Source organism: Dromiciops gliroides, chromosome 4, assembly GCF_019393635.1.
Source record: "Dromiciops gliroides isolate mDroGli1 chromosome 4, mDroGli1.pri, whole genome shotgun sequence".
Lineage (NCBI taxonomy): Eukaryota > Metazoa > Chordata > Mammalia > Microbiotheria > Microbiotheriidae > Dromiciops > Dromiciops gliroides.
In genome coordinates this window covers 139510198-139525776 of record NC_057864.1, presented here as the reverse complement: position 1 = coordinate 139525776, position 15579 = coordinate 139510198, and the positions used below count along the sequence as shown (strand labels likewise).

General features: G+C 35.4%; 1 pseudogene; it reads right to left on the bottom strand.

Annotated features, from left to right (window-relative positions):
- LOC122754708 overlaps positions 1-14898 on the bottom strand; it is a 57203-nt pseudogene extending 42305 nt beyond the window's left edge.
- Positions 14899-15579: the final 681 nt, after the last annotated feature.

The window sequence follows — 15579 nt, the reverse complement described above, 5'->3', positions numbered from 1 at the left end:
AGTTTTAAAAATCAATGTGAAAATTTGTTTTTCACATGTAACGTGGGGAAAATTCCTAAATAGAATACATAAATCAACAAAAATATTTTCTTCAGCAGCTTTTTGTAACCTACTTTCAATTTAGCCAATTCCATTTTTAAGGAATTGTTTTCTTCAGTGAATTTTATACAATTTTGTTTATTTTTGTTCTTTCTTTTTAGGTCTTTCATAATTCCCTTGCATCACTCTCATTTCTTTTCTCAATTTATATTCTCCTCATATTTTAAAAAAAATCCTTTCTGAACTGTCCAAGAATGGTGTTTATTTATTTATTTTTTTGGTGGGTGGAGGGTGTATAAGTAAATGATATTTTTCTTTGAGGCTTTGTATGTAGCATTTGGACATTATTGTCCTCTTCTGGAGTTTGTATTTTGATCTTCCATGTCACCATTGTAACTTTCTATTACTTCTTTTTGGAGAAGTTACTAAATCTTGTCTTATACTGAATGTGACTCCATGATATTTGAATTGTTTCTTTTTGGCTGCTTGTAATATCTTCTCCTTATCCAGGGAGGGTGTGGAATTGGCTATACATGCACACACATATACACACATACGCACACACACACACACATATATATATACATATATGCACATATATATAGGCTATTTTATATATAATTTAATTATGTATAATTAAAAATATATATTACATGTAAATTTTTTTCTTTTTGTGGGGCAATAGGGTTTAAGTGACTTGCCCAGGGTAACACACCTAACAAGTGTCAAGTGTCTGTGGCCAAATTTGAACTCAGCTCCTCCTGACGTGAATTCAGGCTAGTGCTTTATCCACTGTACCAACGAGCTGTCCCCTTGGCTATAATATTACTAGTAGTTTTCATTTTGTGATTTCTTTCAGGAGATGATTGATGGATTCTTTTGAATATATTTTTAGGCATTGGTTCTAGAATATCAGGAATGTTTTCCTTTATACTTTCTAAAAATATGTAATTTTTGCTGTTTTTTTAATTTTGGTTTTCAAGTAGAAAAATAATTCTTAAATTATCTCTCCTGGATTTTTTGCAGGTCATTTTTTCCCCCAAGGAAATATTTCACATTTTCTTCTCTTTTCTAATTCTTTTGAGGTTGAATATGTTTCTTGATATCTCATGGACTCATTAGTTTTCCACCTTGCACATTTGCCCAGAGGCTGCCTGAATGGGACTTTGTTTTTCTTCAGATATTTTGTACCTCCTTTTCTATTTGCCTAATTCTAATTTTTAAGGAATTATTTTTCTTCAGTGCTTTTTTGTAGCTCCTTTTCCATTGGCCAATTCTGCTTTTTAAGGAGTTCTCTTTGGTGATTTTTTGTGCCTTTTACCAAGCTGTTGACACTCTTTAAAAGATCTTGTATCACTCTCATTTCTTTCCAATTTTTCTTCTACCTCTCTCATCTGATTTTTAAAATCTTTCTGCATTCTTTGAGGGATGTGTTTGGAATCCTTAAACAATTTACATTTTCTTTGAAGTTTTGTATGTAAGTGTTTTTTATTTCATTGTCTTCTTTTGGATTTGCATTTTTATCTTTTCTGTCACCAGTTTTCCATAATCAGTTTTTTTCTTGTTTGTTCATTTTTCAAACATCTGTTTTGAATTTTAATTGTATGTTAAAGTTCAGTTCTGCTCCTGGGTTGAAAGGGGCACTGCAATGTTACAGGTTTTTAAGATCCTATTTTCAGAGATAGTTCTGGGGCTCTGTCAATTTTCTCTTTCAAGGTGGTATAATCTAAGGAGAGGTATGATCACTGTTTCACTGGTTTGGCTGTGGTGCATGAACCACCACAAGCACTCTTCTATCCTACAGTTGTGATTAGAGTCCCCATTCCCCTGTAGCCCCAAGTACTCCTTCTAGCCATGAGGCTATGATCCTGAAATAGTGATGGACAATGCAACATAGTCCAACACCCAGTGTCAGCAAAGGGTACCCTGTAATTTCCTTCTGATCAGGAGTCTGACCACAATACTGTCTATTGGCTGAGATCACCCAAAGATGTTCTGTTGTTACATATATTCTGCCTCCAAGGCCTGGTTGTGGTCCTTTGTTTAGCCTGAACAATCTGCCCTCTGCCTCTGCATTTGTCATTTTTCTTTTCTGTCATTTTATCTAATTTCACAGGTATGAGGTGACATCTCAAAGTTGTTTTAATGTGCAGTATTCTAATCATTAATGACTTGGAACATCTTTTCATGTAACAATTGATTGCTTTAATTTCTTTTTAAAACTACCTATTCTTAACCTTTGACTATTGATTGGGGATGGCTCATTGTTGTTGTTATTGCTTTTATAAATTTGACTCAGTTTTGTATATATTCAATGAAGCCATTATCAGAAAAAAAACTTGCTATAAAAATTATTTTCCCAGTTTCATGTTTTTATTCTGATGTTGGCTGCATTAAATTTGTCTGTACAGAAGCTTTTTTAATTTCATGTAATCAACATTTTTCTTTTTTTCTTCCCTTGAACCACACTATCTCTATGTTGGTCACAAACTCTTCTATCAATCACAGATTTGATGTATGCTTTTCCATGCTCTTTTACTTTACTTATGCTATCACCTTTTAAGTCTAAGTGATTTATACATTTTGATGTTATCTCAGTATATACTGTGAAATGTTGGTCTATGCCCAGTTTCTTCCAAAATACTTTCCAGTTTTCCAAGCATTTTTTTCAATTGGTAAGTACTTACAACAAAAGTTTAGATATTTGAGTTTGTGAAATACTGGATTATTGTGGTCATTTACAGCTATTTTTTATACACCTAATCTATTCCAATTACCCACCAATATATTTCTTACCCAGTACATGTTAGATGATTATTACTTTGTAATACAGTTTGAAATCTGTTACTGCTAGGCCACCTTCCATCATATTTATTTTCCCTGATTTCCTTGATATTCTTGACCTTTTTTAAGATGATTTTTATTTTTCTTTCTAGCATTATAAAAATATTTATTTGGTTGTTTGGTTGGTATGGCACCAAATAAGTAAATTAACATAGTTAGAATTGTTTGTTATTTTTATTTTATTAGATTGACCTACCCATGAGCTATTAATATTTCTCCAATCATTGAGGTTTGATTTTATTTGCATGAAAGTATTAGTAATTATGTTTATTAAGTTACTGAGTTTTTTCTTGGTGGTAGGTAATCAAGTATTTTATATTGTCTGCCACTGTTTTAAATAGAAATTCTTTTGCTATCCTCTTCCTGCTGGGTTTTGTTGGTAGCATACAGAAATGCTGATAATGCATGTGGGCTTAATTTATATTCTATAACTTTGCAATAGTTGTTCTTTTAACTAGTTTTAAAAGTTGATTCTCTAGGCTTTTCTAAGTATACAATCACATCATCTGAAAAGTGATACTTTGTTTCCTTGGTTCCTATTTTCATTGCTTCAATTTTTTTTGCTTGTATTATTGCTATAGTAAGCCTTTCTAGTAAAATATCAAATATTAGTGGTGAAAATGAATACACTTGTTTCACCTCTGTTCTGATTGGGAGGACTTCAAGTTTATCTCAGTTTTAGATAATATGTGCTCTTGGCTTTAGATAGCTACAACTTATCATTTTAAGAAATACATCATTTATTCTTATGTTTTCTAGTATTTTATTAGGAATGGGTGTTGTATTTTTTTTTCAAAAGCTTTATTTTTCTTCATCTATTGATATAATCATGATTTTGTGGGTTTTGTTATTGATATGGTAAATTATGTTGATAGTTTTCCTGATATTGAACCAGTCTTGCAATCCTTGTATAAATCCCACCTGTCATAGTATGTGATCTTTGTGATATATTAGTGTAATCTCCTTCTTAGTATTTTATTATTTCTTTTGTATAAATATCCATTAGTTAAATTGACTTAGAGTTTTCTTTCTCTGATTTTACCTTACCTGGATTGGGTATCCACACCATATTTGTGTGATAAAAGGACTCCAGATTTTCTTTCTTTCCTTCTTTTGTTTTGTTTTGTGGGGCAATGAGGGGTTAAGTGACTTGCCCAGGGTCATACAGCTAATAAGTGTCACATTTCTGAGACTGGATTTGAACTCTTGTCTTCCTGAATCTGGTGCTTTATCCACTATGCCACCTAGCTGCCCCACTTCCTTTCTTAATAGCTTATGTAGTATTGGAATTAATTGTTTCTATAATGTTTGGTAGAATTCACTAGTAAATACATCTGGTCCTGGAGAGGAGAATTTTTTTCGTGGGGAGCTCATTGATAGTTTGTTCAACTTATTTTTCTAATATAGATAGGTTTATTAAATATTCTATTTACTTTTCTGTGAATCTTGGTAGTACATATTTTTCCTCTTCCATTTAACTTAGATTGTCAGTTTTAGTGGAATGTATTTGTGCAAAATACCTCATAATGATTGCTGCAATGTCATCTTCATTGGCAGTATGTTCATTCTTTTCATGTTTAATGCTACTAATTAGATTTTATTCTTGCTTTTTATACAAGTTATCCAATGATTTATTTTTTTGTTCCATAAAATCAATTTCTAGTTTTATTTTTTACTTCTTTTTAAAATTTTATTCATCTCTCCTTTGATTTTTGAACTTCCATTTTGGTATTTCATTAGCCATTTTTAATTTGTTCTTTTTCACTCATTCTGTTGAATTATATTATTTTATTTAGTTTCCAATTAAATTTTAATTTATGCTTTTATGGCACTTTATTAAATGCAGTTTTATTCCACCATCATATTAAAAGTATGTATATAATAATTGCGTTTTCCTGCATTTTTGTTAGGGTTTTATGTCCTAATATATGTTCAATTTTATGAAGATGTCATGTATAGCTTAGAAAAAAATATGTTCTTTTTATATTCCTAGTCAGTTTTCTCCAATGGTCTAGCATATCTAACTTTCTGGGGAACTTATTCTTCTCCTTGACTTCCTTCTTGTTTATTTTATGGTTAGATTTATGTAACTCTTAAAGAAGAAATTTGAGGTCCCTCACTAATATAGTTTTATTGTCTATTTCCTCCTGTAATTCATTTGACATTTCTTTTGAGAATTTGAATGCTATGCCATTCATTGCATATATGTTTAGTATTGGTATTACTTCATTGTCCATGGTGCCTTTTAGGAAGAGGTAGTTTCCCAGCTTATGTCTTTTACTTTATACCACTTTTGCTTTTTTCCCCCTGACACCAAAATTGCTAACCCTGTTCCCCTGCCTCTCCCTCTCCCTCTCCCTCTCCCTCTCCCTCTCCCCCTCCCTCCCTCCCGCCCTCTCCCTCTCCCTCCCTCTCTCCCTTCCCCCCCCCTCTCTCTCTCATTTCTTTCTTTTTTTTTTTTACATCAGCTTAAGTATATTAGATTCTGCTCCAGGCCTTGATTTTAATTTGGTGTGTCACTCTATCAAGTGTGTTCTTTTTTTCTTTTTTTTTTCTTTAGTTAGGCAATTGGGATTAAGTGACTTGCCCAGTATCACACAGCTAGTAAGTGTTAAGTGTCTGAGGCCAGATTTGAAACTCAGGTGCTCCTGACTCCAGGGCCGGTGCTCTATCCAAGTGTGTTTCTTGTAAACACATATTTTTGGATTCTGATTTCTAATCCATTCTGATATCATATTCTGTTTTATGAGTGATTTCATACTGTTCACATTCATATTTTCTGCTATTTATCCTTCTTTCTTTTATGTTGTCTCTCCTTTAAAGTCTCTTTTGCTTTGAAAAGAGCTTTCTTTATCTACCTTCTCTTTCATGACTTTCCCTTTTATTTTTTTCATTCACCTCCTACTTCCTCTTTGGTTAGCTAATTTCCATTAATTTAATATATACAACTAATTTTTCCTTTTTGAACAAATTTGGGTATAAGTGATGTTTAAGCATTGCCAGCCTCCCAATCCCCATTTTCCTCACTTGAATGTCTATTTTACATGAGAATTTTCTCCATTCTTCCTTTTCCTTCCCTCTTGTTTCAGGACATTCTTCTTTGTCATCTATCCATTTTTTTTTTACATTATCTCAACATAATTGACTCATTCCTACCCTCTCATTTTATATAGAATCCAACTGTCACAATAATGAGAAAAGTTTTTAGAAGATATATATAAAATCTTCCCATATTGAAAGGTAAACAATTTAACCTTATTGAGTACCTTATGACTTTTATTTCATGTTTACCTTTTTAAGCTTATCTTTAGTCTTGAATTTGAAAGTCATATTTTTTACGTAGCTTTGGTCTTTCATTAGGAAGTCTGTGAAGTCTTCAATTTCATTAAATATCTATTTCTTCCCATGAAAGATTACACTCAATTTTTCTGTTTAGGTTATTCTTGATTGTAATCCCAGCTCTTTTGCTTTCTAGAATATTATAAACCCATTGCTCCTTTAATGTGATAGCTGTTAAATCATGTATGCTCTTAATTAAGATGTCATGCTATTTGAATGATTTCTTTTCTGACAATCGAAAGTTTCTTTAGTGACAAGGATGATTGAGGTGCACCCTCAGAGGAAGATGTCAATGTCAGGGCCCCTATATCTAAAGCTTCCAAGAAAAATAGAAATTGGTGTTAGGCCATAGAGGCTCTCAAAAAGGAATTTGAAGATAAAGTTAGAGAGTTAGAGGAAAAAATGTAAAGAGAAATGAAGGTGATTCAGGAAAGCCATGAGAAAAAAGTCAACAGCTTGAAAAGCCAAGTGGAAAAGCTCTCTGGTGAAAATATATGCCTAAGAATTAGGATTGAACAAATGGAAGCCAATGACTTTATGAGAATCCAAGACACAATAAAGCAAATCCAAATGAATAAAAAAATAGAGGGCAATGTGAAATATCTTCTTGGAAAAACTGCTGACCTGGAAAATAGGTCCAAGAGAGATAATTTGAAAATTATTGGTGAACCTGAAAAGCATGATCAAGGAAAGAGCTTAGATATCATCTTCCAAGATATTCTCAGGGAAAATTGCCCTGAACTGGATGGCAAACTTGACTTTCAAATACAAGACCTTAGAGAACCATAAAAAATTGGAGTTGAGGGACTTACCTGGGGTCATGCTGTGGGTGACTGTCTTGTATCTGAGGCTGGATTTTGGCTGGGATCCCCCTGGATCCAGGGTGGATGCTTTGTCCACTGTGCCAACTAAATGGCCCATGATGACATCCTTAGGGTTAAATTGAGGGATGAGGGGAAAGTACTGGGGGAGGGGGAAGAGCAGAGGTGAAATTGTAAATGAAAGAAACGGGAAAAGGCTTATGGAATGGGGGAAGATATGGGAGAGGAGCAGGGCAGTAAATGAATTTTGCAATCATCAGAGTTGCCTCAAGGAAGGACTAACACACACACCCAAATGGGCAGTAAATGAGCCTAACACTTATCAGAATTAGCTCAAAGACCTCAATCTCATTAGAATTGGTTCAAGGAGGGAATGAGTACAAACTCATTTGGGTGGAGTAATCTCTCTAACCCTGCAGGAAAATAGGAGGGGAAGGGGATAAAGTGAGAGGGGCAAAAGTAGGAAGGGCAGATTGGGGGAGGGGACAGACAGAAACAAATCCCTTTTGAAGAGGGATAGGATGAAAGAAGATGGATAACAGAATAGATATCATGGTGAAGGGAATAGGATGGAAGGGAAACAGTTAACGATAGTGATCATGAAAAAGAGAAAAGGGGGGAAATTATACACAAATATTTATATCAACTCTTTGTAGTGGCTAAGAATTGAGAATCAAGGGAATGTCCATAAATTGAGGAGTAATGGAAGAAGCTGTGCTTATATGATTTTGGTGAAGTGACAAACAGGATGATCTCAGAAAAACTTGGAAAGACTCATGAACTGATATATAATGAAGTGAGCAGAGATGGGAGGACATTGTACATAGTGACAGCTGTATTGTTCAATGAGCAGTTGTGAATGACAACTACTCTCAGCAGTGCAATGATCCAAGACAATTCCAAGGGACTAATGAGGAAGCTTACTATCCACCCCCATAGAAAGAACTGATAAAAAGAACACTTGTAGATTGTGTGTGTGTGTGTGTGTGTGTGTGTGTGTGTGTGTGTGTGTATAATCTGGTTGTGATCTTGTGGAGGGAGGAGGAAAGGGAGGGAGGGAGAAAATTTTGAAACCCTAAATCTTATGAAAATGAATGTTGAAAACTACCCTTACATGAAAACTGGAAAAAATAAAATAAATATGTTTGTTGCTTTAAAAAAAAAGCATGCTCCATCTCTGTGGGCCCTCCTTCTGATTCAATGGCTTCTCCCAGAACCTCCATTTAGGAAGGTCCACAGGCCATCCATATCTCTTTCCTCTGCAAGTAGTAGTCAGGCATTTTTCTTACCATGCACCTGCACTGTGTATTCCCCTCCCTTTTCAAACTCCTTTTATGTGCTGTCTTCCCCATTACAATGTAGGCTCTTTGATGACAGGAACTATCTTCCTTTCTTCTTGCATTTATGTTCCTTGCACAGTGCCTGGCACACTATAAAAACTTTATTGATAGTTGTTGTTTTTCAATTGCAGCAATAATATTCTTTATATTTTGTTTATTCTTCAACTTCCAAATAATATTGAAACTTAAATGAAGAAACCCCAAAAAAGTTTTAACAAATTATTCTTGCTTTTAAAATTACTGTTGAAAACATTTGATTTCAACTCAAATACATTTTCACCTTTACATAAGAGATTCCTCACTAAAATTTTTCCCTTCCCTAAAAATGCTTCAGTGAATGAGGTAAATACCTACTCCAAATTTTAGCATCAAAGAACACAGATTAGAGTAATTGTCCTGGTATGACGAAATATATTTAGTTTAAAAAAAAAGATTCTTCACAAGTCTTTTCATTATTCTCTCCCCTACCTTATAAAAATGTTTCCTATGAAGTATCTAATGACAGCTGGTATCAGGGTGCTGCTTTATGTCCCTAAAGGAGCCAGCAACATGCATCAGTTTCCCTCCTAATTAATCTTCTCCTCCACTTTTTTTTGTGTAGCCTCTTTATTTTTGGTTCTCATTGGCACCCTTTCTTTTAGCGTTACAGAATTTATTTAAGATGACACAAGGTGACAAAATAAATGCTGACCATGACATTTTGATGTTGAGACCCAACTGCCTCTCTCAAGTAGCTCAGAAACTCAGATCATTTACCTCCTTCCTACAATGCTGATCACTAAATTGCTTTTATCTGTCCTCATTAGTTACCTTATCAGCAGGTGGCTCCAGTATTCCCATATTCCTTCTCTAAGATCTTGTGGTGAGTTAACCTTTATCTTATTGGCCAGTTTAACTTGACATGGTCTCTAGCTTCATGCTACATAAACCTGAAGGGAAAATCTGGAAGAGAACAAAATGTGTGAGGCCATTTTCAGATTATATTCCACTGCCAAAGGGAAACTAAGGAGATCTTGAATGAAGATCCTCTTTTGCCTTGTCTTAAGTGGGCTTCCTATTCCAAATTGTTGATTAGGTTTGCAGAAGACCCACCAGTTAGAAGTAGAAGAGTTCCTTACCTATTTACATATTTCCTCTTTTAATTTTCCAAATGAGGAAAATATGGCAGTATAAGGAAGCTGCCTTGATTCATACAATTAGTTCTTAAGGGAAAAAATTATTGCTCCATTGTGTCTCAGAAATTTGCTTCAAGAGTGAAAACATGCTAAAGAAGCCCCATTGCATACAAGAAACCAGATCACCTGTGCATCCAAATCATTGTGTTGTCACTTTGAAATAGTCCCTTAATCTCTGTCACAGACTCCCGTATGAATCAAATAGGGAGGAACGAACGTCTTGCTTGTTTTTGCCATTTATGCAACATTTCGGCATATTTTAATGAATCCAGGTGCAATGGGAAGTTGTGCCAATGATAGCATATTCATTACTTGTCCAGCATATTGTGCCAGAATATGGTTTCTATTGGAGGAAAGATCAGATGATTTAACAGAAGGAGTGTATGAAGTCATTAGAAATTGAAATATAATAAAGTCAAAGCTGTAAGTCCATGGTAAACCAAAGAGTGATTCTGAACCACAGTGTGTCCTCCCATGATATGTGTGGGGAAAGTGTTGGTGTAAGTGACATGTCTGGCATACAATTGCTAGGAATAACTATATCACACTGACAGGTGGCATGGACCTCAGGTGCAGTATAGCTAAACTAATAAGCATTCCAGAAGCCAGATGAGTAAAAAGAGTTGCATTTCCTACCTCTAAGCAAATGAAAACTTAGTATTGTCCTCCAGACATGGTCAACAATCAGTGGCCATTTGAGGAAGAGGGTAGAGAAAGTGTATGTATACTATATTATAAAACTAACTTAGAAATAATATTTAGTCTCCTCTAATCATATCATTTAGAGTTCTAGGGAACCTTTGAGATCTAATCCATCCCCTTCATTTCCCAATTGAGTAATCTGAGACCCCAAAAAAGGGAAGTGAGTTTTCCAAGATACCATAGCCAAGATTCAAACCTTGGCTTCTGATGCCAGATTTAATTAACTGTCCACTGTATCACAGGGCAATTGTATTTTTATATGTCACACTTCATGTGATCTTCTTTGGCGTTGCTCAATAACTTACAATTTCAAAACCTGCCAGTTAAGGAATAGTAGAATAACAATGTGATTATAAAGCCTAATAAAAATTCTGAGATATTGGAAGAATGAATTATATATGTATATACATGTATATTTGTGTATATGGCACCAAGTTTGAGTTCAGTTTTGAGATATACTACAAAGAATTCTTCTTAATAATTTCAAAGCTCTTTTTCCTGGAATATTCAAGGTAATGATAGGATACCCAGACTAAACAGGTGTTTCACATTCCATGCTTTCAGCATTAGTTAAAAATTTTAGAGTGTATCACTAAAGGTAGTAATCATAGTTTAAAAAATGAAGTGCTTATCACTACATTTATTTTTAAACTAATTTTTGAGAAAGTAAAGGTCAAATTCTCAAGCTTTTGTTTGTCACTCTGGCATCTTTCACCTGGTGTCTTTCACACAATGTAGGTAAAGTTGCCTTTCTTTTATCTTTATTACTATTGATATGATTCTCTGAGCCTGAAAACTTGAACTGGAAGTCTTTAAGTAAATTGGCTTAAATGCAGGCATTAACACCAGATAAAACATTGACCATGAGCAAAATCCTGAAATTATTTAACTCCAGTATCAAACAGCAGGCATTGGAGGAGTCCTGGAAGGTAATAACTCCAGCACAGAGGTGCCCAAAATTGTTCCTAGAAATTCTCTGCTTCCTCCACCTTTAAGTATGTCCTACTTCCCTTAAAAGAAATAAGAGTTCCCTAAGGAACACTAGACCAAAAAATTCACAATAGTCTTCACAATCATAACCCTATTCTAAAAGCTTTGTAATTACTTCTTGCCCTAAAGAGCAAAGCTAAATTTCTCAGCAAATGCATGCCTTACCATGTTCTGACTACAAATGGGAAAGTATTTATCTCCATATACCTAATGCGTTCAGGCACATTCTTCATTTGAAACTCTCTAGGACATTGACATTAATTCTTCTAAGCCTGATGGGTCTTTCTCCAATCCACCCATAATTCTGACTATTTACCTACCCTTCCTGTCTGCCACTCTTTAAAGACCTGTTCTAAACCCAGCCTATGAACTCAGAATGAAAAAAAAAAAAGACTCATGAAAGAACTTGAAAAATTGTTTAGACATTTTTTTTTTTCTTTTTGACTTTATTTTAAACAAACTATAAGTAGTGACTACATGATGTAACCCTGGCTTGTATCTATAAGGCATATTATGCAATTTTGCCCAAATTCATAATAATTTTACATTAGAAGACTGGTTACAAAATGTCTCATGTTTAATTCTCTATTTAGAGAGAAAAACTCTTTTTTTTGTTGTTTTATTTAGGATTTTATTTTTCCCAAATTACATGTAAATACAAATTTTGACATCAATTTTTTAACCTTTATGTTCCAAATTCTCTTCCTTCCTCCCTACCCCCACACCAAGAACTCAAGCAATTCAATATAAGGTATACATGAGCAGTTCTGCAAAATGTTTCCCCATTAACCAGGTTGAGAAAGAAAACAGACAGGGCAGCTAGATGGCTCAGTGGATGGAGCACTGGCCCTGGAGTCAGGAGTACCTGAGTTCAAATCTGGCCTCAGACACTTGACACTCACTAACTGTGTGACTCTGGGCAATTCACTTAACCCCAATTGCCTCACTAAAAAACCAAACAAACAAAAAAAGAACAAAACAAAAAAAAAGAGAAAGAAAACAGACAAAAACAAAACTTCAGATAAAGGAACTAACCAAAAAAATTATGCTTCAATCTGTATTCAGACAATATTAGTTCTCTCTCTGTAGATGGACTGCATTTTTCATAAGACCTTCAGAGTTATCTTGGATCATTGCATTACTGAAAATATCCAAGTCATTCACAGCACATAATCTTGCAGTATTGCTGTTATTTTGTATACAGTAAATTTCACATTGCATCAGCTCATGCAGGTCTTTCCAACTTTTTCTGATAGCATCCTGCTCATCAATTTTTCAATGGTAAAATACATTTATATAGTACTTTAAAGAGAGATTTCCTTACAATAAACCCATGAGGTTGATTCTTGCAACAACAGTGATAGGTAACATTTATACAGTACCTTATATCTGACAAATAATTTTCTTCACAGCAGACATATGTTTTATCATCATTATCAATCAATACTCATCATAAATCAAACATCTTCATCAATTAATCCACCTCATCATCAATCAGTCCTCATCATCAATAAGTCCTTATCAATCATTTCTCTTCTTCACCCAATCATCATCAATCCATCAATCTTCATCATCATCTTATATTACTCTTGCCTCTGCTTGAAAATTTTTTTCAGTTACTATTGTTAACTGCTTCCCTCCATCCTATTCAATCTCCTATATTTACTCTATTATCTATTTTCTTTCACCCTATCCTTCCTCGAAGTGTTTTCTTATGATTGTCCCCTCCCCAAATCTACCCATCCTTCTTTTACCCCTCCCTCCTTATCCCTTCCCCTCCACCCAATTGAGTGTGTATGTTATTCCCTCCTTGAGCCAACCTGAAGAGATTAAGTGGTTTGAGCCAATTTTGATGAGTGTAACGCTCATTCACTGCCATGATCCTCCCCTCATCGCTCTCCCAACTCCATAAGACCTTTCCTGCTTCTTTTGTGTGGGATTTCACCCCATTCTACATCTCCCCTTCCTCTAACCCCTCAGTTTCACCCTAAATATGTCATCATGGGGCAGCTAGGTAACACAGTGGACAAAGCACCTACTCTGAACCCAGGAGGACCTGAGTCCAAATCTAGCCCCAGTCACAAGACACTCACCCACTGCTGGACCCCTTGTATGTAAACCAACTCTGACCCCCCCAAAAAAATAAAAGAATAAATGAAAAAAAATGCTTTACAGATATCATCCTTTTATAATCAATTCCCACCTGTTTCCTTTGTTTAAATTTATTTCTATCATCAGTCCTAATACTGAGAAATTTCTTATGAGTTAGAAGCATCATCTTCCCATGTAGAAATGTAAATAGTTTAACCTTTTAGCATCCCTTTTGATTTCTTTTTCCTGTTTACCTTTTTATTCTTTTCTAGGGTCTTTTATTTGAAAATTTGAAAATTTTCTATTCAGTTCTGGTCTTTTCATCATGAATACCTGAAAGTCCTCTTTATCATTGAAGTTCTATTTTTTCCCCTGAAAGATTATACTCAGTTTTGCTGGGTAGGTGATTCTTGATTGCAATCCCAATTCCTTTGCCCTCTGGAATATCATATCCCATGCCCTCTAATCCTTTAATATAGAAGCTGCTATATCTGTGCTATCCTGACTATGGCTCCACAGTATTTGAATTATTTCTTTCTGGCTGCTTGCAATATTTTCTCCTTGACCTTGGAGATCTAGTATTTGTCTATAATATTCCTGGAAGTTTTCATTTTGGGATCTCTTTCAGTAAGTAAATGGTGGATTCTTTCCATTTCTATTTTACCTTCCATTTCTAGAATATCAGGGCAATTGTCCCTAACAGTCTCTCTCTCTCTCTTTTAATTTTTTTTTCTGGGCAATGAGGGTTAAGTTACTTGCCCAAGGTCACCCAGCTAGTAAGTGTCAAGTGTTTGAGGCCAGATATGAACTCATGTCCTCTTGAATCTAGGGCCAGTGCTTTATCCACTGTGCCACCTAGCTTTCCCCCCGACAATCTCTTAGAAGATGATGTCTAAGCTCTTGTTTTGATCATGTAGTCCAATAATTTTCTTTTTTTCTTCTTTTCTTTTCTTTTCTTTCTTTTTTTTTTTTTGGGTGGTGGGGCAATGAGGGTTAAGTAACTTGTCCAGGGTTACACAGCTAGTAAGTGTCAAGTATCTGAATCTGGACTAGGACTCAGGTCCTCCTGAAACCAAGGCTTTATCCACTGCGCCACCTAGCTGTCCCCAGTGCAATAATTTTCACATTATCTCTCCTAGATCTATTTTCCAGGTCAGCTGTTTTTCCAAGAAGTTATTTCACATTGCCCTCTATTTGTTTATTCATTTGGATTTGCTTTAATGTGTCTTGGTTTCTCATAAAGTCACTAGCTTCTATTTGTTCATTCCTAATTCTTAGGCAATTATTTTCTTCAGAGAGCTTTTTCATTTGGCTTTTCAAGCTGTTGACTTTTTTATCATGACTTTCCTTCATCACTCTCATTTTTTCCTCTACCTCTCTTACTTTATCTTCAAAGTACTTTTTGAGTGCATCAGCGGCCTGAAACCAATTCATATTTTTCTTTGAAGCTTTGGATGTAGGAGCCCTGACCTTGCTATCGTCTTTTGAAGGTGCATCTTGATCTTCCTTGTCAGTAAAGAAACTTTCTCTTGTTCGCATCTTGCTCTGTCTGCTCATCTTGCATGTCTTTTACTTGACTTTTAACACCTTCTTAAAGTGGGGCACTGCTTCCAGGCTGCACTCCCCCGAGGTTCAGGGGGTACCAGGTGGTTAAGTTTAAGGAGAGGAATGTTGTGCACTAGCCTGTCATGTGTCTGGTCTGAAAATAACCCTAAGCCTACTTGTTCTATAACCAGTAAATGAAATTTTTGTTTTGATAGGTTGATAGCTCCAGTAAGCCGGTGCTCCTCTCCCCCCTGGGTCAATACCACTCGAGGCTGATTCCTGGTTCCCAGCAGGGGTAAAACAACAGAATTCTGGGGCAGCTAGGCAGCACAGTGGATAGAGCACTGGCTCTGGATTCAGGAGGTCCTGATTTCAAATCTGGCTTCTGACACTTGACACTTACTATCTGTGTGACCCTGGGCAAGTCACTTAACCCCACTTGTCCTACAAAAAACAACAACAACAACAAAAATCAAAAACAACCAACAGAGTTCTGCCTCAGTGCCAGCAAAGACCCCTGTAATCTTCCCTTGGCCATCCACTAAGCCCTCTATAAACTTAGTTTCAGAAGACACCAGCACTGCAGCCAATTCAGAGGCTACAGAGGTCTCTTTCTCTGGTGCAGCCTGTCTGGGACTGGATCTGTGTCAGCTCAACCTGGGGATTGGGTGCCACTCCCACCCCAACACAGCA